This window comes from Giraffa tippelskirchi, chromosome 8, assembly GCF_054371585.1.
Source record: "Giraffa tippelskirchi isolate mGirTip1 chromosome 8, T2T-mGirTip1v1.2.pri, whole genome shotgun sequence".
Lineage (NCBI taxonomy): Eukaryota > Metazoa > Chordata > Mammalia > Artiodactyla > Giraffidae > Giraffa > Giraffa tippelskirchi.
Window position 1 is genome coordinate 57707605 of NC_137282.1, and position 22622 is coordinate 57730226.

Here is a 22622-nt window from a genome sequence, read left to right on the forward strand (position 1 = left end):
ACAAGGTGCAAAGCGCCCATCCAGAACTAGACATCCCAGCTGCTTGGGGTCAGTAAACACTGCTAATAGCTCTCTTTAAGGGGAAATGGCATATCTGGGCCAATGAGCTGGAAATAAAAACCCCGCAATTGATATCCATCCTTCTCTCAACCATGCCGTGATCTGACAAGGAATGAGACCACAAAAAAAAAAAAAAAAAAAAAATTGAGTTTCAGACCATCATTTAGGATTGTTGTTGTTGTTCAGTTGCTGTCGTGTTCGACTCTCTGCAACCCCATGGACCGCAGCACATCAGGCCGCCCTGTCCTTCACCAACTCCCGGAGTTTACCCAAACTCATGTCCATTGAGTCGGTGATGCCAGCCAACCATCTCATCCTCTGTCATCCCCTTCTCCTCTTGCCTTCAGTCTTCCCAGCATCAGGGTCTTTTCATAGATGGAATAACTGGAAAGAGTCACGCGGCTTGTCATCTCACTGAAATATTCCTCAAAACTCCTAAGAAGCCTAATTAATGGGGAAATAACTGCAGAACCCAGAAAAAAAAACAAAAAACTGTGTATGACAAGGTCAGAGTTGGCCAGTTCATCTCACAGCACCTATTGGGCAGTTAAGGCCACACTGATGGTTAACAGACACATATTTAAAAGGTTTGTTAAAAGGTCCAGGAACCCATGGGACTTCCTTGGTGATCCAGTGGTTAAGAATCCACCCTGCAGGAGGCGGGGCTAAGATGGCGGAGGAATAGGACTGGGAGACCATTCTCTCCTCCACAAATTTATCGAAAGAACATCTGAACGCTGACCAAACTTCACAAAACTACTTCTGAAGGCTGGCAGAGGACGTCAGGCTTCCACAAAGACAGTGCATTATCTTCAAAAGCAGGTAGGAGAAATTATAAAAGATAAAAAGAGAGACAAAAGAGCTAGGGACAGAGACCCGTCCTGGGGAGGGAGTCGTAAAAGAGGAGGAATTTCCAAGCACTAGGAAACCCTCCCACCGGCGGGTGTGGGGGAAGATTTCTTATCTCGGAGGGCAACGTAACTGGGAGGAAAAAATAAATAAAATCCACAGATTACGTGCCTAAAGCAACTCCCAGCAAAGAACCCCAGACGCTCGCATCATCCGCCACCAGCAAGTGGGGGCTGAACAGAGAGGAGCGGGCGGCACTGCCTAGGGTAAGGACCGGGCCCGAGTGCCCCGAGGGCAATCTGAGGGAGCTAACGTGAGATAGTAACCTAAACTGTGGGACAGCCAGAGAGAGAGAACTATCCCGCGAAAAGCCCAACGCTAAGGCACTGCCGGCCCGCTCACAGAACAAAGGACTGAGCGATACCAGAGGAGAGCTAGCCGGCTGCGGACCGCCCCATCCCCCGCCGGACACAGCGGGCAGGCGGGGCCCGCCAGAGCCGGAAAGGGGCAAACTCGGCTCCAGAGAGGGCACCCCCTACCAAACTGCAAACAGGCTCCCAGTTTCTAAGCAAAGACTGCCTGAGATCCCGGAGGGTCGACAGCCGCCGGGAAGGTCGCAGCCAGAGACCAGCTCCCCAGAACCGACACAAAGCACACCGGAGCCGGGCGCGCCCGTAAACCGAGGCGGGGACCAGGGAGGTGATAAGCCGCACCGCCCCAACAGGGGAGAGCACGCTCGCCAAACTCCTGGCCGCCGGGGCAGCTCCGACCGGGAACGGCACAAGCCGCGGGCGAAACCGAGTCTGCGCCTTTGTGGAGTAACCGGGAGCCTGAACCTGAGCGGCTTAGACCTGGGAAGTGCACGCAGCTCAGGGCCCGCTCCCCGGCCGAGTAACCTGAAGCCTGAGCAGGGTAGACAGGGAAAGCACACACGCCGTGAGCGGGGGCGAACCCAGTGCGGCCGAGACACTGCGAGCTTACCACACACACGCCAGATTTGCAGTGTTCCTTCCTCCCCACAGCACGATTGAACAAGCGAACCTAAAGAGATCACCTCCACCGCTTTGTTGCAGGGCGGAAATTAGATACTGAAGAGATCTCCAAACAGAAGCCAAATAAACAGAGGGAAGCGCTTTGGAAGGGACAGGCAAACAGATTAAAATCCCTGTAGTTAATACCGACTGCATTGAAAAGGACCTATAGAGCTTGAAAAGTATAAGCAGGAATAAGGATCTATCTGAAACTGAGCAGATCCCACACTGCTCACAACAGCTCCAGAGAAAGTCCGGGATATATATATATTTTTTTACTATTATTATTTTTTTTTTTTTAATTTTTTTTTTAATTAAAAAAAATTTTTTTTCCTCTTCTTTCCTTTTTCTTCAAGTCCTCTATTACACCTTCAAATTTCATTTTCATAACCCACTATTAACTTGCAAAAAAAAAAACACCCTATTTTTGAAGCAAACTACATACATATATCTTATACCTTTTGTGTTTTCTTTTTTTAATGTTTTTTTTCCTGTTTTACTTTTTTTTACTGTTTCTTTTTTTACTGTTTTACTGTTTTTTTTTCTTTTTACACTGTTTCCTTTTTTCTTTTTTTTTTATATTGTAAGTTTTATAAGAGTCTAACCTCTACTCTAGATTTTTAATCTTTGTTTTACATATTTGATATCAATTTTGTACATTTAAGAACCCAATCTTTAGGACCCATTTTTACTCAGGAGTGTGATCACTGGCCTGATCACTCTCTCCCCCATTGATGCTCTTTCTTCTCCCCCAGGGAACCTCTATCTCCCACCCTCCTCCTTCTCTTCTCAACCCAATTCTGTGAATCTCTGAGGGTGTTCTGGGTACTGGAGAACACTTCAGGAACAGGATACTACCCAGATCTCTCTCTCCTCTCTTGATTCCTCCCTTTCTACTCATGCTCACCTCTATTACCTTCCTCCCCCTTCTCTATGTATCTCTGTGAACCACTCTGAGGGTTCCAAACTGTGGAAAGCACAGAGGGAAGTGCTTACTGGCTAGATTGCTCTCTCCACATTTGAATTCCCCTCTTCCCCTCCTGGTCACCCCAAACCGCCCCCCCACCTCATCTCTCCATGTAACTCAGTGAACCTTTCTGGGTATCCCTCACTGTGGAGAATCTTTTCACCATTAACCTAAAAGTTTTATTATTGAGGCTGTATGGAAGGAGAAGTCTAGAGGCTACTACAAGAATAAGACTGAAAGCCAGGGGAAACATTAATTAATAAGAGACCATCCAATAGCCTCCATATATACACTGAAACCAAGCTCCACCCAAGAGCCAATAAGTTCCAGAGCAAGACATGCCACGCAAATTCTCCAGCAACGCAGGAACATAGACCTGAGCATCAATATACAGGCTGCCCAGAGGCACACCAAATCCATAGACATCTCAAAAATTAATACTGGTCACTCCATTGCACTCTAAAGAGCAGAAATCCAGCTCCACCCACCAGAACACCGACACAAGCTCCCCCAACCAGGAAGCCTTGACAAGCCACCTGTCCAACCCCAACCGCAGTGAGAAACCTCCACAATAAAGAGGAACTTCATACTACCAGAATACAGAAGGGCCACGCCTAACACAGCAATCTAAACAAGATGAAAAGGCAGAGATATACTCAGCAAGTAAAGGAAAATGAGAAATGCCCACAAAGCCAAACAAAAGAGGAGGAGATAGGGAATCTATCTGAAAAAGAATTTAGAATAATGATAATAAAAATGATCCAAAATCTTGAAAGCAAAATGGAGTTACAGATAAATAGCCTGGAGACAAAGATTGAGAAGATGCAAGAAATGTTTATCAAGGACTTAGAAGAAATAAAAAGGAGTCAATATAGAATGAATAATGAAATAAAGGAGATAAAAGACACTCTGGAGGGAACCAACAGTAGAATAACGGAGGCAGAAGATAGGATAAGTGAGGTAGAAGATAGAATGATGGAAATAAACGAAGCAGAGAGGAAAAAAGAAAAAAGAATCAAAAGAAATGAGGAAAACCTCCGGGACCTCTGGGACAATATGAAACGCCCCAACATTCGAATCATAGGAGTCCCAGAAGAAGATAAAAGGAAAGGCCATGAAAAAATACTCGAGGAGATAATAGTTGAAAATTTCCCTAAAATGAGGAAAGAAATAGTCACAGAAGTCCAAGAAACCCAGAGAGTTCCAAACAGGATAAACCCAAGGCGAAACACCCCAAGACACATATTAATCAAATTAACAAAGATCAAACACAAAGAACAAATATTAAAAGCAGCAAGGGAAAAACAACAAATAACACACAAGGGGATCCCCATAAGGATAACAGCTGATCTTTCAATAGAAACCCTTCAGGCTAGACGGGAATGGCAGGACATACTTAAAGTAATGAAAGAGAATAATCTACAACCCAGATTACTGTACCCAGCAAGGATCTCATTCAGATATGAAGGAGAATTCAAAAGCTTTACAGACAAGCAAGAGCTGAGGGAATTCAGCACCACCAAACCAGCTCTCCAACAAATGCTAAAGGATCTTCTCTAAACAGGAAACACAGAAAGGATGTTTCAACACGAACTCAAAACAACAAAGTAAATGGCAACGGGATCATACTTATCAATAATTACCTTAAATGTAAACGGGTTGAATGCCCCAACCAAAAGACAAAGGCTTGCTGAATGGATACAAAAACAAGACCCCTATATATGCTGTCTACAAGAGACCCACCTCAAAACTAGGGACACACACAGGCTGAAAGTGAAGGGATGGAAAAACATATTTCATGCAAACGGAGACCAAAAGAAAGCAGGAGTCGCAATACTCATTTCAGATAAAATAGACTTTAAAATAAAGGATGTGAAAAGGGGCAAAGAAGGACACTACATAAAGATCAAAGGTTCAATCCAAGAAGAAGACGTAACAATCATAAATATATATGCACCCAACATAGGAGCACCACAATATATAAGGCAAATACTAACAAGTATGAAAGGAGAAATTAACAATAACACAATAATAGTGGGAGACTTTAATACTCCACTCACGCATATGGATAGATCAACTAAACAGAAAATTAACAAGGAAACACAAACTTTAAATGATACAATAGACAAATTAGATTTAATTGATATTTACAGGACTTTCCACCCCAAAACAATCAATTTTACCTTTTTCTCAAGTGCACATGGAACTTTCTCCAGGATAGATCACATCCTGGGCCATAAATCTAGCCTTGGTAAATTCAAAAAAATTGAAATCATCCCAGCCATCTTCTCTGACCACAATGCAGTAAGATTAGACCTCAATTACAGGAAAAAAACTATTAAAAGTTCCAACATATGGAGGCTAAACAACACGCTTCTGAATAACCAACAAATCACAGAAGAAATCAAAAAAGAAATAAAATTATGCATAGAAACGAATGAAAATGAAAACACAACAACCCAAAACCTATGGGACACTGTAAAAGCAATGCTAAGGGGAAGGTTCATAGCAATACAGGCGTACCTCAAGAAACAAGAAAAAAATCAAATGAATCAACTAACTCTACACCTAAAGCAACTAGAGAAGGAAGAAATGAAGAACCCCAGGGTCAGTAGAAGGAAAGAAATCTTAAAAATTAGGGCAGAAATAAATGCAAAAGAAACAAAAGAGACCATAGCAAAAATCAACAAAACTAAAAGCTGGTTTTTCGAGAAGATAAACAAAATTGACAAGCCATTAGCCAGACTCATCAAGAAACAACGGGAGAAGAATCAGATCAACAAAATTAGAAATGAAAATGGAGAGATCACAACAGACTCCACAGAAATACAAAGGATCATAAGAGACTACTACCAACAGCTATATGCCAATAAAATGGACAACTTGGAAGAAATGGACAAATTCTTAGAAAAGTATAACTTTCCAAAACTGAACCAGGAAGAAATAGAAGATCTTAACAGACCCATCACAAGCACGGAAATCGAAACTGTAATCAGAAATCTTCCAGCAAACAAAAGCCCAGGACCAGACGGCTTCACAGCGGAATTCTACCAAAAATTTAGAGAAGAGCTAACACCTATCCTACTCAAACTCTTCCAGAAAATTGCAGAAGATGGTAAACTTCCAAACTCATTCTATGAGGCCACCATCACCCTAATTCCAAAACCAGACAAAGATGTCACAAAAAAGGAAAACTACAGGCCAATATCACTGATGAACATAGATGCAAAAATCCTTAATAAAATTCTAGCAAACAGAATCCAGCATCATATTAGAAAGATCATACATCATGACCAAGTGGGCTTTATCCCAGGAATGCAAGGTTTTTTTAACATCCGCAAATCAATCAATGTAATACACCACATTAACAAATTGAAAGAAAAAAACCATATGGTTATCTCAATAGATGCAGAAAAAGCCTTTGACAAAATTCAGCATCCATTTATGATAAAAACCCTCCAGAAAGCAGGAATAGAAGGAACATATCTCAACATAATAAAAGCTATATATGACAAACCCACAGCAAACATTATCCTCAATGGTGAAAAATTGAAAGCATTTCCCCTAAAGTCAGGAACAAGGCAAGGATGCCCACTCTCACCACTACTATTCAACATAGTTTTGGAAGTTTTGGCCACAGCAATCAGAGCTGAAAAAGAAATAAAAGGAATACAGATAGGAAAAGAAGAAGTAAAACTCTCACTGTTTGCAGATGACATGATCCTCTACATAGAAAACCCTAAAGACTCTACTAGAAAATTACTAGAGTTGATCAATGAATATAGTAAAGTTGCAGGATATAAAATTAACACACAGAAATCCCTTGCATTCCTATACTCCAATAATGAGAAAACAGAAAGAGAAATTAAGGAAACAATACCATTCACCATTGCAACAAAAAGAATAAAATACTTAGGAATATATCTACCTAAAGAAACAAAAGACTTATATATAGAAAACTATAAAACACTGATGAAAGAAATCAAAGAGGACACAAACAGATGGAGAAATATACCGTGTTCATGGATTGGAAGAATTAATATAGTGAAAATGAGTATACTACCCAAAGCAATCTATAGATTCAATGCAATCCCTATCAAGCTACCAATGGTATTTTTCACAGAACTAGAACAAATCATCTCACAATTTGTATGGAAATATAAGAAACCTCGAATAGCCAAAGCAATCTTGAGGAAGAAGAATGGAACTGGAGGAATCAACCTGCCTGACTTCAGGCTCTACTACAAAGCCACAGTCATCAAGACAGTATGGTACTGGCACAAAGATAGAAATATAGATCAATGGAACAAAATAGAAAGCCCAGAGATAAACCCACGCACATATGGACACCTTATCTTCGACAAAGGAGGCAAGAATATACAATGGAGAAAAGACAATCTCTTTAACAAGTGGTGCTGGTAAAACTGGTCAACCACTTGTAAAAGAATGAAACCAGAACACTTCCTAACACCGTACACAAAAATAAACTCAAAATGGATTAAAGATCTAAACGTAAGACCAGAAACTATAAAACTCCTAGAGGAAAACATAGGCAAAACACTCTCCGACATAAATCACAGCAGGATCCTCCATGACCCACCTCCCAGAATATTGGAAATAAAAGCAAAAATAAACAAATGGGACCTAATTAAAATTAAAAGCTTTTGCACAACAAAGGAAACTATAAGCAAGGTGAAAAGACAGCCTTCAGAATGGGAGAAAATAATAGCAAATGAAGCAACAGACAAACAATTAATCTCAAAAATATACAAGCAACTTCTGCAGCTGAATTCCAGAAAAATAAACGACCCAATCAAAAAATGGGCCAAAGAACTAAACAGACATTTCTCCAAAGAAGACATACAGATGGCTAACAAACACATGAAAAGATGCTCAACATCACTCATTATTAGAGAAATGCAAATCAAAACCTCAAGGAGGTATCATTTCACACCAGTCAGAATGGCTGCTATCCAAAAGTCTACAAGCAATAAATGCTGGAGAGGGTGTGGAGAAAAGGGAACCCTCTTACACTGTTGGTGGGAATGCAAACTAGTACAGCCACTATGGAGAACAGTGTGGAGATTCCTTAAAAAACTGGGAATAGAACTGCCATATGACCCAGCAATCCCACTGCTGGGCATATACACCGAGGAAACCAGAATTGAAAGAGACACGTGTACCCCAATGTTCATCGCAGCACTGTTTACAATAGCCAGGACATGGAAGCAACCTAGATGTCCATCAGCAGACGAATGGATAAGGAAGCTGTGGTACATATACACAATGGAATATTACTCAGCCATTAAAAAAAATACATTTGAATCGGTTCTACTGAGATGGATGAAACTGGAGCCCATTATACAGAGTGAAGTAAGCCAGAAAGAAAAACAACAATACAGTATACTAATGCATATATATGGAATTTGAAAGATGGTAACGATAACCCTATATGCGAGTCAGAATAAGAGACACAGATGCATGGAACAATTTTATGGACTCTGAGGGAGAAGGTGAGGGTGGGACGTTCTGGGAGAATAGCATTGAAACATGTATATTATCGTATGTGAAACAGAACACCATTCCATGTTCGATGCATGAGACAAGGGCTCAGGGCCGGGGCAATGGGATGACCCAGAGGGATGGGATGGGGAGGGAGGTGGGTGGGGGGTCCAGGAAGGGGAACACATGTAAACCCATGGCTGATTCATGTCAATGTATGGCAAAAACTATTACAATATTGTAAAGTAATTAGCCCCCAACTAAAATAAATAAATTTATTAAAAAAAAAAAAAAAAGAATCCACCCTGCAATGTAGGGGATGTGGGGTTCAACCCCTGGGGGCAGAACTAAGATCCCACAAGCTGCAGGGCAACTAAGCCCAAGTACTGCAACTACTAAGCCCACACACCACAGCTAGAGAGAGCCCTCACACCGCAAGGGAAGATTCCACGTGATGCAGCTAAGGCCTCATGTAGCCATGCTAATCAATTAAAAAAAAAAAAAGGTCCAAGAACCCAAGCAAGTCAAAGAAATAGCCCCACCACTTGTACCTGCTTTAGTTCGTTTCACTTGTTTGTGTGGAAATGTCAGTGGATATTTGACAAGGAAGCTCCTGACTGTTAAGCATCACCTGCATGGTGATGGCTTTGCCTGTTGGGTGACAGGGAGCAGACTCACTCTCAAGGGTGACCAGGCAGCCTGTTCTTGGCCCGGCTGGGAAGGCCCACCTGAGTCCCAGGTGGGTTAGTCACCCCGTCCAGGTCTGGCTGTCAGCAAGGAAAGAGACTATTGAGAACAATAGTTTGTTGGCAAAGGTATTGAGCATAAACCAAGAACAAATTACCCCCATAAACCACATCACGGACAGACCTTCAGAGCCTGCGCTCGGCGTTTGATAGAACATGTAAATGACAAGCACAATAAAGCCGTTCTTTCTAGGACCCTGTACATATTTCACTTAAGAACTTCCAACTTGTGGCCAGAAGAAAAGGTTTAGCATCTTTTTTAAGTTAAAATAAATAAATTTAATCTTCATTTTCATCAGAGTTACAAGCTGTGCATAGTTTAACAGTCAAATAGCACCACAAGGCTTAATGTGTAAAAACATAAAACAAATGGAATGGCTCTCCCCTCTTTACCATCTTTTTAAAGAGATGTTTCCAAGGATCTCCTGTTTCCTTGGACACACCAAATGTACAGCCATGTGCATGCGGAGTGGCTTCAGTTGTGTCCGACTCTTTGTGACCCTATGGCCTATAGCCCACCAGGCTCCTCTGTTGATGGGATTCTCCAGGCAAGAATACTGGAGAGGGTTGCCATGCCTTCCTCCAGCGATCTTCCCAACCTAGGGATTGAACCTGCATCTCTTACGTCCCCTGCATAGGCAGGCGGATTCTTTACCACTAGCACCACTTGGAAAGCCCATGTATGGCTACACACAGAGTAATTCCCTCTGCAAGAAATCCAGAAACTACCTGAGTGACTCTCACCCTTCAGGTGAGTGAGAAAACACTGACTTCTAACAGGTAGGGAAGGCTGAGACACACTCTTGCCATAAACCCCTGCCCCTGGCACAGTGCCATAAAAGGAGGCAGGAACTCCTAATTCCTAGCTTCTCTTTGAAGGGCAGAAAGTTTGCACCTCACATTTAGCACCCCAATTTTACGACTCCCACCTGAGGAATGGGCCCCAAACACCTAGCTCTAAAAGCCAGTAAGGCTTGCATCCACATGGTCCATGAGACTTTAGCAAACCAGGAAGCAGTGGTTAATGGGCTGGCAGTAGACCCTGCAGTGACCCACCTGGGCTCAGGCAGACATGTCCAGCTCCTAGTCCCTCCCAAAAGGGGTCCATCTGCCTAACTCAGAAGCTGCTGCCTGGGGGTCAGGTTTCTGGTGGAGGCTGGCCACGTCTCCGAGAGACAGGTAAGCTGGCAGACACCTCTCTTGCCACCTCCCTCTAGCTTGACCCGAGTTACAAGCATCTCCCTGAAAGGAGCTTGTACACACATCTGCACCTCAGCTTTCAGAGCTGCTGCCTGAAGTACAGATGCCTGGATCACTTGGCCCTGACAGCCAATGGGGCTAGCAGGTAATGCTAGAAAATGATTTCATTTTTATGAATTGCATCAATTTTAAAAAGCAGGATGGCATCTTTTCAAAAGATTAATTGCAAAGAATCAGAGAACTAACAAAGAGTTTTTTAAAGATGATCACACGTAACAAGGGCTCTGGGTGCAGGAGTTAAGAGGGAATCAGAGGAGATCAGAATAGCTTGGAAAAGGGTCAAAAAATCTCTGAGGCTCAAAAAAGTAGGGAAAAAATGATAAATGGAAAACAGGAGGACAATATCAGAAAATAAGGTCAATTTGATAAGTTTAGAATCTAAATAATAGAACTTCTGAAAAGCGATAGAAGAAAGGATGGAATTATCATGTGAACTATATAGTGTAATTCCATAGAATTGAAGAGCATGACTTCCCAGATTGAAAAAACCCACAAAATGTCCAATCCAGGGATGTTTACAAGTGGCTCACACCAATACATTTAACTGTGGAAGTCCAAAACACTAAAGGTCTCGAAAACTGAAAGAAAGGATGAAGGATCCTAGCGGTATTAGGCATCTCAATAAGGAGCCTGAAAGCTAGATAAATGAACAGAACCTTCAAATGCAAAAGGGAAAGTCATGACTGAACCAGGATTCTATACCCAGAGAAGAAACCGTCAGATATGCAAGGGCTTTAAGTATCTACTTCTGGGCTCCTCAGTGAGGAAGACACGGGGATACACTCCACCAAACGAGTTTACTAAGAAAGAGCCAAACATGGAGCCTGAGAGGTAGTGGATCCAAACCAAGAAAGAGAGACAATGAGAGTCCCAGTGTTTCATTAAATTGGATCCTCAGGAAACCAGCTCTGCAGGGTCTGGAAATCTCCAGAATGGTGGAGGAAGATGGAAAACTCTAGGGAAAAGAAATGAAATATGATGGATAGGTTCCCAGTGTGATGGAGAGTTTGATATGGGTTAACCTGTGATATGGGCTTCCCAGGTGGTGCTACTGGTAAAGAATATACCTGTGAATGCAGGAGATGTAAGAGACACAGGTTCGATCCCTGGGTTGGGAAAATCCTCTGGAGAAGGAAATGGCAACCCACTCCAGTATTCTGAAGAATTCCATGAACAGAGGCGCTCTGTGGGCTGCAGTCCCTGCGGTCACAAGGAGTTGGACATGACCAGCAACTTAGCATGCACACATGCACAGCTTCTGATATACAGAGAGCTAAACAAATTAAAAATATGGCATGATTAACACCAGAAGCAAAAAGTTGTCCAACAGAAGATCCAATCCTAGCATACTCTGTAGCTCAGTCATAGACAGCACTCATGCAGACATGATAATGCAACCTCTGAATACTTCTTTAACGAAAAAAATATTGGTTAAAACTATACCTATGTCCAGAGGATTGGGAAAGTGAGTATAAGTTGGGGGTGGGTAAGAGAGTGTTAAATCTTCATCTTTGGTAGTATGAAGTTAAAAGAAATTCTTGTAACTAGAAGTTCAAGCAAGAGGTTTGTTGTTTAGTAGATAAGCTGTATCTGACTCTCTTATGACCCCATGGACTGTAGCCTGCCAGCCTCCTCTGTCCATGGAATTTTCTAGGCAAGAATACTGGAAGAGGTTGCCATTTTCTTCTCCAGGGGATCTTCCGGACCCAGGGATAGAACCCATATCTCCTTCATTGCAGGCAGATTCTTTACCACTGAGCTAGAGCAACAGAAATAAAGACCATATGTCAGAAGAAACAGCCTAAAGGAAAAAGTGGTCCTTTCTAGGGGAGAAGACTCCAAGATGGGGAACAGTAAAATAGAGGACACTGTTTTGCTTTGCCCTTTCTAAGAGTAAACCTTTTCAACATGCATACGTGCCACTTCGATACAAACTGAATGAAGCTGACAGTTTACATTCCTCACTCAAATACGTCTCACTTAGTCTCTAACTAAGGTGTCCACTCTTTCATTCAACCATCCCTCAACCAATGGGCTCAGCTTTGAGTCATTAAGCATTTGTGTCACAGCCTATAAAATTCAAGTAATGAAAATACACTCTTATGAAACTGACAGTAAAGACCTACAGAAATGCAAAACGGGTCTTGACTGATGATTACAAATGAAGTGAAGATGGTTTGCTTGCTTTATTCAGCACACCCTTGTGAACTAAAAACACCAGTGTGGAAGCAAACTCAATCAAGCTAATTAAACTGTGTTTCTCCATTTCAATAACAGAAAAAAAAATCATTCCATGCTTCCAAACTAATAAATTGTACATAGAGGGAAAGGCACACCAAACAACAGAAAAGTTCAGTGCAATTTAAGAACAAAGACTGATGTGTGCTTTCCAGATCAATCAATAACTTTACTCAGTACTAGGGATGCTCCATTGTTGCATTGACCATAATTTTTCAAACACAAAATTACAAACCACTGTCTCAGTGCACTTATGAAGACAATATTAAAAATAAATACTTGAAAATGATCAGGTGCTCTACAGACAACAATAGAAGAACCTCAAGAATACGAAATTAATCAAGTATTTTTGGACAAGAAGTTAATTCCAGATTATTTGTACTCAGCTTATCGCCATTACAAAACTCTCATTAACCAGAAAGTTGGAAGTTATCCTGATGACAAAAGAACAAAGATAAAGGAATCCAGGAATAAATATTGTGTCAAGCTATCATTCATACATTGAAAAGATGAATTTTTGAAGACAATTACAATTTAGCAATGAGAGATGTCTTTGTTTTCATTAGAAATATAATTTCTAAGAGTTTATTTTTAAAATATGAAGAAAGAATTTTGAATCATAATTAAATTTAAGCTGTTTTAAGTTAAAACATACAAGTTAGCAATCATTTCATCTTTTATGTTCACTTGAGCCAGAACTTAGCAGACAAACATACACACACATACAAATACACACACACAGCATTTGGACCATTCTTTTATGATTTTACCCATTTTGTGAAGACAAATGACAAGTAATACCACAGACTTCTTTGACTTGTTACAAAATATTTTTGACCACCATCTGCTCCACCAATGAAAGTGGATTAGAGCTTTCTATGGTCCTCAGGAGTTATTGGTCTTGGGAAGAACAAACACAAACAGAAATTCTTTCGCTGGCTTGGGCAGGAGGGAAAGTTTGTTTTCTGAGTTCTTACCAAATTACTGATGCTCTATTTTTCACTTGTAATTGTCCTGGGTATTTCAAGTAGACACAGCCTTATGGTCACAGAGGAGAAATATTCTTCTTATTAATTAGGAAAGGCTTTCAGCCTAGGGACAGAGTTCTTCCATTAGAATGGGTGGGAATTTATGTCTTTAACTCCTCCCAATGATCTTCCTAATGGGCTGATCCTCATTAAATAGAACGAGACAAAAATTATCCCAAATGGAAAGCTAAAGTTTTATCGATTAAGAGAAAACGGGGACCATGACTCACAGAACAGCTCTCAAGGGTTTGCTTTATTTCTTTTTTTATTATTATTGTTATGGTCAGAACACATGAGGTTTACCCCCTTAACAAACGTTTACATACACAAACAGTGCTGTTAACTACAGGAACAGTGTTACACGGCAGAGCTCTAGAACTTCTCTTATGTGTGTCTGCTTCGTCCCTTAGTCATGTCCAACTCCTTGTGACCCCATGTACCGTGGTCCACCAGGTTCCTCTGTCCATAGGGATTCCCCAGGCAAGAACACTGGAGTGGGTTGCCATGCCCTCCTCCAGGACATCTTCCCAATCCAGGGATAGAACCCAGGTCTCCTGCATTGCACGCAAATTCTTCACCATCTGAGCCAATAGGAAAGCTTTATACCCACTGAACACATTTCCCTTCTCACCAGGCCCTAGCAATCCTAGTTCTGTCCTCTGCTTGTACACATTTGACTATTTTAGATTCCTCAGATAAGTTTAATCATGTAGCACTTGTCTTTCTGTTAGTGGCTTATTTTATGTAACAAAATGTCCACAAGTTTCATTCATGTTGTTGCATATGACAGGATTTCATTATTTCTATGGCTGAATAATCAGAGAAGGCAATGGCACCCCACTCCAGTACTCTTGTCTGGAAAATCCCACGGATGGAGGAGCCTGGTGGGCTGCAGTCCATGGGGTCGCGAAGAGTTGGACATGACTGAGCGACTTCACTTTCACTTTTCACTTTCATGCATTGGAGAAGGAAATGGCAACCCACTCCAGTGTTCTTGCCTGGAGAATCCCAGGGACAGCGGAGCCTGGTGGGCTGCCATCTATGGGGTCACACAGAGTCGGACACGACTGAAGCGACTTAGCAGCTTAGCAGCATGGCTGAATAATATTGCCAACAAAGGTTTGTAGAGTCAAAGCCATGGTTTTTCCAGTAGTCATGTGTAGATGTTAAGAGTTAGACCATAAAGAAGGCTGAGCACCGAAGAATTGATGCTTTCAAACTGTGGTGTTGGAGAAGACTCTTGAGAGTCCCTTGGACTGCAAGGAGATGAAACCAGTCAATCATAAAGGAAATCAACCCTCAATATTCATTGGAACGACTGATGCTGAAGCTGAAGCTCCAATCCTTTGGCCACCTGATGGGAAGAGCCAACTCATAGGAAAAGACCCTGAAGCTGGGCAAGATTGAAGGCAAGAGGAGAAGAGGGCAACAGAGGACGAGATGGTTGGATGGCATAGCTGACTCAATGGACATGAGTTTGAGCAAGCTCTGGGAGATAGTGGAGAACAGGGAGGTCCGGCATACTCCAGTCCATGGGGTTGCAAAGAGTCAGACACAACTGAGGGACTGAAGAACAACAAATATTCCATGACATGTATATTACATTATCATTATCTGCTTATCCATGGAGGGCCACTGGGGTTGTTTCCATAGCTTAGCTCTTGTGAATAAGGCTGCTGCAATGAACATGGAATGCAGATATTTCTTTGAGACCCTGATGTCAGTTCTTTTGTAAAAATACCCTGAAGTGAGATTGCAGGATGGGATGGTAGTTCTATTTTCATTTCTCGAGGAACCTCCATATTGTTGTTCATAGTGACTGCACCATTTTACATTTCTACCCACAGTGCACAAAGATTCTGATTTCTCCATGTTCTCACCAACAATCATTATATTCTGTTTTCTGATAATAGCCATCCTAGCCAGTGTGTGATATCTCATCGTGTGCTTGATTTGCCTTTCTCCTGATTATTATTTGGTATAAGTGTCTTTTCACAGGCCTGTTGGCCATCTGTGTGTCTTCCTTGGAGAAATGGTCTATGCGATTCATTTACTATTTAGGTCAATTTCGATGATCAGATTCCAGCTTGCGGCTTAAAATCTTGATTGGTTTGTTTTTAAGAAGAAAAATGTCACGAGTAGCAAATACATTGTTTATCACAAATGTTCATGGAGATGCATAGTGTGCTAGTAGTAGTAGTGTTAGTCACTCAGGCGTGTCTCACTCTTTGTGACCCCATGGACTGTAGCTCACCAGGCTTCTGTGTCCATAGGATTTTCCAGGCAAGAATACTGGAGTGGGTTGCCATTCCCTCCTCCGGAGGATCATCCTGACCCAGGGATCGAACCTACGTCTCTTATGTCTCCTGCATTTGCAGGCGGGTTCTTTACCACTAGCACTACTTGGGAAGCCCACCAACAATTTATGCTTTTCACTAAATAACAAAGTTTAAAAGATTTTGGTCATTACAAGGGTTCAGGGAGGGTCAGCATCTCCCTGCATCTCAGTGAGTAAACCTGACCGACCCTGTTCTGTTCACAGTGGCCAAGCCCATTCAGTAAACACATTCTCTGGTACAGTCCATCAGCTCTGTGAGTGTCTGAGTTGATGTGGCCTGCATTTTGGATGAGAAGCTGGAAATCTGAGCTGGCCAAATGGGAGCATTGTTCAGGATCATCCTCTTTCCTCAAGGTTGTGCCATTTGGTCAGAAGAGAAATTATTAGCCTTCAGCCTGTTTCTTCTCTGCCCACCAGACAACATCCTTGGCAGAGAAATTCAATACCTTCCTCAAACCAACACATCTCCTCATTTGGAGGACAGAGCAATGAAAGGTGTGTGCACGACTATGCCAGTTCAACACTCTGAGCAGCAGACACCAGGAAATAATTACACGGACAGAAGTTTCTAGAAGTAGTGCCTATGAAAGATGAAAGGGAGGGAGCAGGTGTGAACGTGGAGAGCCTTCATCTCGTGAAGCAGGCCTGTAGGAGGAGAGAGATGGCAGCGTTGGGCAGAAGTCTCAGATGGCACAGGGCTGAGAAAGCCTCGCCCCGGGGGATGTAGAGCCTGAACTGATATTACCTGATGGAGAAATCTTTCACTGAGCCCAGGTCCAGGGCTTCCCCTGTGCTCAGTCACCGGCCGCGAGCAGCCCCAGGGGAGTGAGGCTGGCAGGACCTGTGTCCACAGACACGGCTGCTGGAGGCTGCCCATCGGTCACGTTTCCACGGCCAGCCTCTCTTGAGGGGAGATCTGAGGGGGGCCTCACAAGGGCCCTGCTCACTTCTCTCTCCTTCTCCCGAGCCTCTGCTGTGAGAGGCATCTGTTGTTTGTGTAGCTGGCATTCATTTCCCCACCTTTGGGTCACAATACCTAGATTTAGCAGGTGGATGATGGGGAAGGAACCACAGCCCTAGTCTACTTGGATTGGGTGAAACTGACATCTCCCACCTGCCTTCTGTTGTAGTCATTTGACCCTCAACAACCAGAACATGGTCTGGCCCCACTACAAGGGGTTGATGAGGGGATGGACACAGTGTCCAGAGCCATTGAAATCATCAAGGGCTTTTTTTTTTTTGTACTACATAGGAAATCAACCCTGAATATTCATTGGATAGACTGATGCTGAAGCTAAAGCTCCAATGTTTTGGTCACCTGATGTGAAGAGACAACTCATTGGAAAACACCCTGATGCTGGGAAAGACAGAAGGCAGGAGGAGAAGGGGACGACAGAAGATGAGATGGTTGAATGGCATCACCGACTCAGTGGACATGAATTTGAGCAAGCTGCAGGAGACAGTGAAGGACAGGGAAGGCTGATGTGATGCAATCCACAGGGTCACAAAGAGTCAGACACAACTGAGTCACTGAACAATAACTAGGTATTAAGACTGTCAACTAGATAGCTGAAAATGTGAAAGAGACCAAGCACTGAGGTATTTCTTGTAGGTACAAACTGAAGGAAGTAGCCCGCACCGCACCATGAAGGCTGCAGGGAAAACTGGACTTGTTAAGAGTTCGCAAGCTTGGAGGAAGAGCCCTGTGGAGCTGAAACTCAGAGGAGGATATCTCTTGGCTCAGAGAAGGGGCTCCATGGGCCTGGAATCTGAACATCTTGAGGAGGGTCACCCGCTGGCTGGTGCTGTATCTCTGTTTAGACTGCAGTAAGCCATGTGATCAAGTGTTGAAAGAAGACTACAAACAGGATCCCACTGTCTCTACAAGAAGCACCTGTCACAGCCAGAGTACCAATATTTGGTGGGTTAAAGGTCACAGTAAGGAAACCAGCAGGAAGCAGCAAGTCCTGACTTCCTCCTCCAGTCTCCAATCTCTATCCCAGTGGGCAAAGCCATCAGGGATTAGCTGACAAATAACACAGCTGGTTTCCAGGGCAGAAGCCCCTAATGGTGTGCTGGGAACAGAGTGTCAGAAACTCAACAACTGGTACAGGGCCAAACAAGCCAGGGCCTCCAGCAATCCTGGGCAGAGATGGAGCTCCTTGGAAAGATAAATGACCACAGGGGACCGAGAAAACACAGGGTGTTGATCACAGGAGTGATCACAAGGTTGGCTGTGCAGGGAATGCCCAGGACAACTGCAAACACTAGAGAAAGGTTCTGTGAGCTGGAGAACAAGCTCATCGGACATAAACCGGTTTATTGGCGAGGCCTCAAAGCTCTCAACCCCCACCTCCTCAGGCTCTGACTGCACTCAGAACATGACAGCCTCCATTTTCAGTGTAAGCTAGGAATGGTTTGTCCTGGGTTCAAGTTAAAGTGAAAGTTGGTCAGTCGTGTCCGACTCTTTGTGACCCCATGGACTAGTCCATGGAATTCTCCAGGCCAGAATACTGGAGTGGGTAACCTTTCCCTTCTCCACGGGATCTCCCCTACCCAGGGATCGAACCCAGGTCTCCCACATTGCAGGCAGATTCTTTACCAGCTGAGCCACAGGGAAACCCAAGAATACTGGAGTGGGTAGCCTATCCCTTCTCCAGGGGATCTTCCCAACCCAGGAATCGAACCAGGGTCTCCTGCATTGCAGGCGAATTCTTTACCAATTGAGCTATCAGGGAAGCCCCTGGGTTCAAAAGCAAAGCTAAAAAGGTAACTGGATCTTTTAAAATAATATACATAATAAATATATATGGAATAATACATAATAATATTTATATATAACAATAATTAAATAATGTATATACATTAATGCCTTTTAACATACCATTAATTCAAACAGAATACTATAAAACATCAGATCTCTAAATTTACTCTTTCTATGCAACAAATTTTTTGAAGAATAACTACATTATGTCTTAAAGTCCTAAATGGAAAGGTATTATTTTTATTAATTTATTTTGGGCTTCCCAGGTGACGCTAGTGTTAAGAACCTGCCTGCCAATGCAGTAGAAGCAAGAGACATGGGTTTGATCCCAGGGTCAGAAAGATCCCCTGGAGAAGGGTATGGCAACTCACTCCAGTGTTCTTGCCTGGAGAATCCCATGGACGGAGGAGCCTGGCAGGCTATGGTCCATGGGGTCGCAAAGAGTTGGACGTGACTGAAGTGGCCTAGCACATTTATTTTTGGCTGCACTGGGTCTGCATTGCTACTCGCAGGCTTTTCTCTAGTCTCAGCGAGCAGGGGCTACTCTCTAGTTGCTGTGTTTGGGTTTCTCGCTGCAGGGACTTCTGTTGCAGAGCACAGGCTCTAGGTGCCCTGCGGCATGAAGTTTTCCCAAACCAAGGATCGAACCTGTGTCCCCTGCATTTGGCAGGCAGAGTCTTAATAGCTGTACTTCCAGAGAAGTGCAAAAGGGATTGCTTTTGTTTTCTTTTCTTTTTTAACCTCAAAAGATCCACTTACCATTTTCTATGAGTGGCAGTTCTGATATACATAAAATGGCATACTTTTCACGCGGGTCCATAAGTAGGACTATGCTTTAAAAAACCCAAACTAATTGAGATTGAATTCCGACTTTCCCTAATGGATTTCTAAGATGCAGGGTGATGGAGTGAACGATTCAGGACATTGCTGTTGTTTCTCACACCCCAGTGATCAGGGCACAATCTGCCATTTATAATGATTACCACGTGGGGAAAGACAGTGGCAGATAGCATGTGGTCAGGCCAGTCCTTGGGACAAGCTTCTGATAGGAGACCTGACGAAGCCCATTCACGTGTTAGCCCCTGCCCTGTCCCCCAGGACTCCAGATGCATGGGCTCAGTGGAGGTGGAGATACTGTTAGATCACCTAAAACAGGACTTTCTTTCTATCAATGGCGAATTTTCATACACTGTGTCTCTCCAGGGATGGTGACCTCCAGCTGTAAGCTGCCCTCCTTTGCTAACTCAAGAGCCCAGTTTTGCTGAGACTTCAGTACTCAAGACCAAATATTGGAGAGAGTTCTGTCTACTTTCATTTCAATCACAGTAGGAGTCCAAAAATTGCTTCCCATAGTAGACTGTTATTTTTGTCTCTAAACACTGCAATTTTGTTACAAAGAACTTACAGGGTTCTAATCTCCTATGTGCTAAAGGGCTGATAACAGGCGGCTTGTTTTCTATAATGCTTAAACTGCTTGCTCAAGGCTAGGGAGGTTTTAAAATTACTTTTCTCCTAGTGTTTCCAAGTACTTGGAGTTTTCATTCTGATTTTCTCTAAGCTCAAATGTCTATTTAAAAATTTTAAGATTCCACAGGACTCCCTGGAAATTCAGTCATGTGGCACACACATGTATTCTGGAACAAAGAAATAACATGTTTGAATGGTTTTCCTAAAGATCAACAATAAGCAGCACCCAAGAAGCACATATTCCTGGCAGTATAGAGCCAGGCTCTGGAAATCTTAGTTGAGGGGTTCACTTGCCACCCCTGAAAACACAACCACCCAGATGATAACTGGGGGAAAGTAGCTTAGTGTTAAAAAGAGCATACCCCTGGTTATACAACCTACTGAACTCACCAAAAAGCCTCTGCTCGGGAAAGACATTTTGTAGTCTTAATAATTTGCTCTCTCTCTTTGAAAAGTGCAAAGCAGCTTATTTCTGGAATTTAAAATTCTTAACTTCAAACAAGATGCATTTTTTGGAAAAGATGTTTTTCTATCAAAACAAGGACAAGATATGAATTGAGTATAAACTCCTTGAGGGTAGAAATAGCAGAGGCGAGGGAGACGGAGAGAGCCTGTGTGCCGGTGGAGAAGGGCTCATCCACGAAGACAGCTCATCTTCTGGGTCCCCTGCCATTTGCTCTCCAGGGCTCTGTGTCAGAAAGTTCCTGTGTTTCTTCCACCTGGAGGGACATCTTCACCTAGACCCATGGGTTCTGTGAATCTTAGTTGTTTTTCATTATGGGCATGTAGAGAAGAAATACAATTTAGAGGATGAGTGAGAGAGAAGAAAAATGGCAAATATATCAAGATGAACCAACTTACTACTTCACAACATTACCTGCCGTTCTTACATACTGATCTTCAGATGTTCTGTCTCTACAACCTGTGATCTCCCTATAGACGAGAACATTATTGCAGATTTCCTGTGGCGCTGTCTAGTAATCCATGGACATCATTTGCACACATTGCATTGAATTCAGTGAAGCAAGCTATAATCTGAAAATAAGCCTTCTCCAAAACCTCAGGGACTGCTGTTCAGAAAGCTCTTTCTTGTCCGAAATCTTCCATGAAATGAATTAACTTTGCCCACTCAAAACTTGCAGCCAAATCAGCTTCCTTATTTGAGATAGCAGCAGCCAGGCACACTGGGAGAGCAATTTTGTAGATAGGCTGTGGACTCATGTTTCCTCATGATATATCCGTCATAAAACTGGTGAATAGGGACTTCTCTGGCTGTCCAGTGGCTAAGAATCCTCCTTGCAACGCAGGGGATGAGGGTTCAATCCCTGGTTGGGCAACTAAGTTCACACATGCCACAGAACAACTAAGCCACAACTACTGAAGCCCCTGCGTCCTAGGGATTTCGTGCCATGACTAGAGGATCCACATGCCACAAGGAAAGATCTTTCATGATGCAATGATCACGATGCAATGATCCCGAGTCCCACAACTAAGACCCTAGGCAGCCAGATAAATAAATATTAAAAAAAAAAAATTAAGCCAATTTAATGAACCAATTTGGGAAATCATAGCTCAGTTCAATAATGCAAGTCAACAGCACATTCTCAGAGAGCTGCCTCTTTATTCACCTGGGAAGGGAGACGGTGCTACCCTAGAAAGGATGACTGCAGACAGGGTGGTGGACAAACAGGGTCCTCTTGGCTCCTGCGGCTCACAGCAGGCAAGCTCACAGGGTCACGCTCTGTTCAGCACCTCAGCTGCTGAAAACCCACCCAACCAGCCTCTTCTCTAATCTCCTCAAGAGGAGGCTGCAAGAGCCACAATTGAAAACCAACGTGCCAGCTGCTCATGGGAAACAACCTCTACTTCTAGACCAAGAGCCAGAATCCAGTAGCCATTGTCCCTGCTTCCGATGGGAAGAGAAAGAAAGCTTATGGCCTAGAGCTGTCTTCTCAGCCACCATGGGCAATAACGCCATGAGAGACATCTGTCAGGAGGAACATAGGAACCAAATTTCAGAAGTTCTCATTTCTGGGCTTTTTCAGTTCAGACTGGATGTACAACGGCCCTTCTCAGTCACTGCTCATGCAGAGAACTGAGTAGTTTCTCTATTGACATAAATATGAAAAAATTTAAATTAAAGCTCGCATTTTGCAAAATAGTTTTCACATTCATTTTCCATGTGTACTATTTCATTAGCTTCCAGAATGACCCTATGAGAGAACCATTTCTTTTCTGGCAGAGGCAAATAACGAAAGGAAATACTAGAAAGCCAAATCATCCATCAGGTTACTGAAAGGGCCCAAGAAAGCAAAAGAGTTAATGCTAATATTGTGAAAACTAGTCTCTGTAACACATCTGGCTGTGTCCAG

At 42.9% G+C, this 22622-nt stretch overlaps 1 long non-coding RNA gene across 1 annotated transcript; it reads left to right on the plus strand.

Moving 5' to 3' along the window:
* The first annotated feature begins 715 nt into the window (after positions 1-715).
* Positions 716-22409, plus strand: LOC145517639 (uncharacterized). Its single transcript, XR_014062223.1, has 3 exons — positions 716-882; positions 17272-18421; positions 19987-22409. It is a non-coding gene; the product is annotated as an uncharacterized LOC145517639 (long non-coding RNA).
* Positions 22410-22622: the final 213 nt, after the last annotated feature.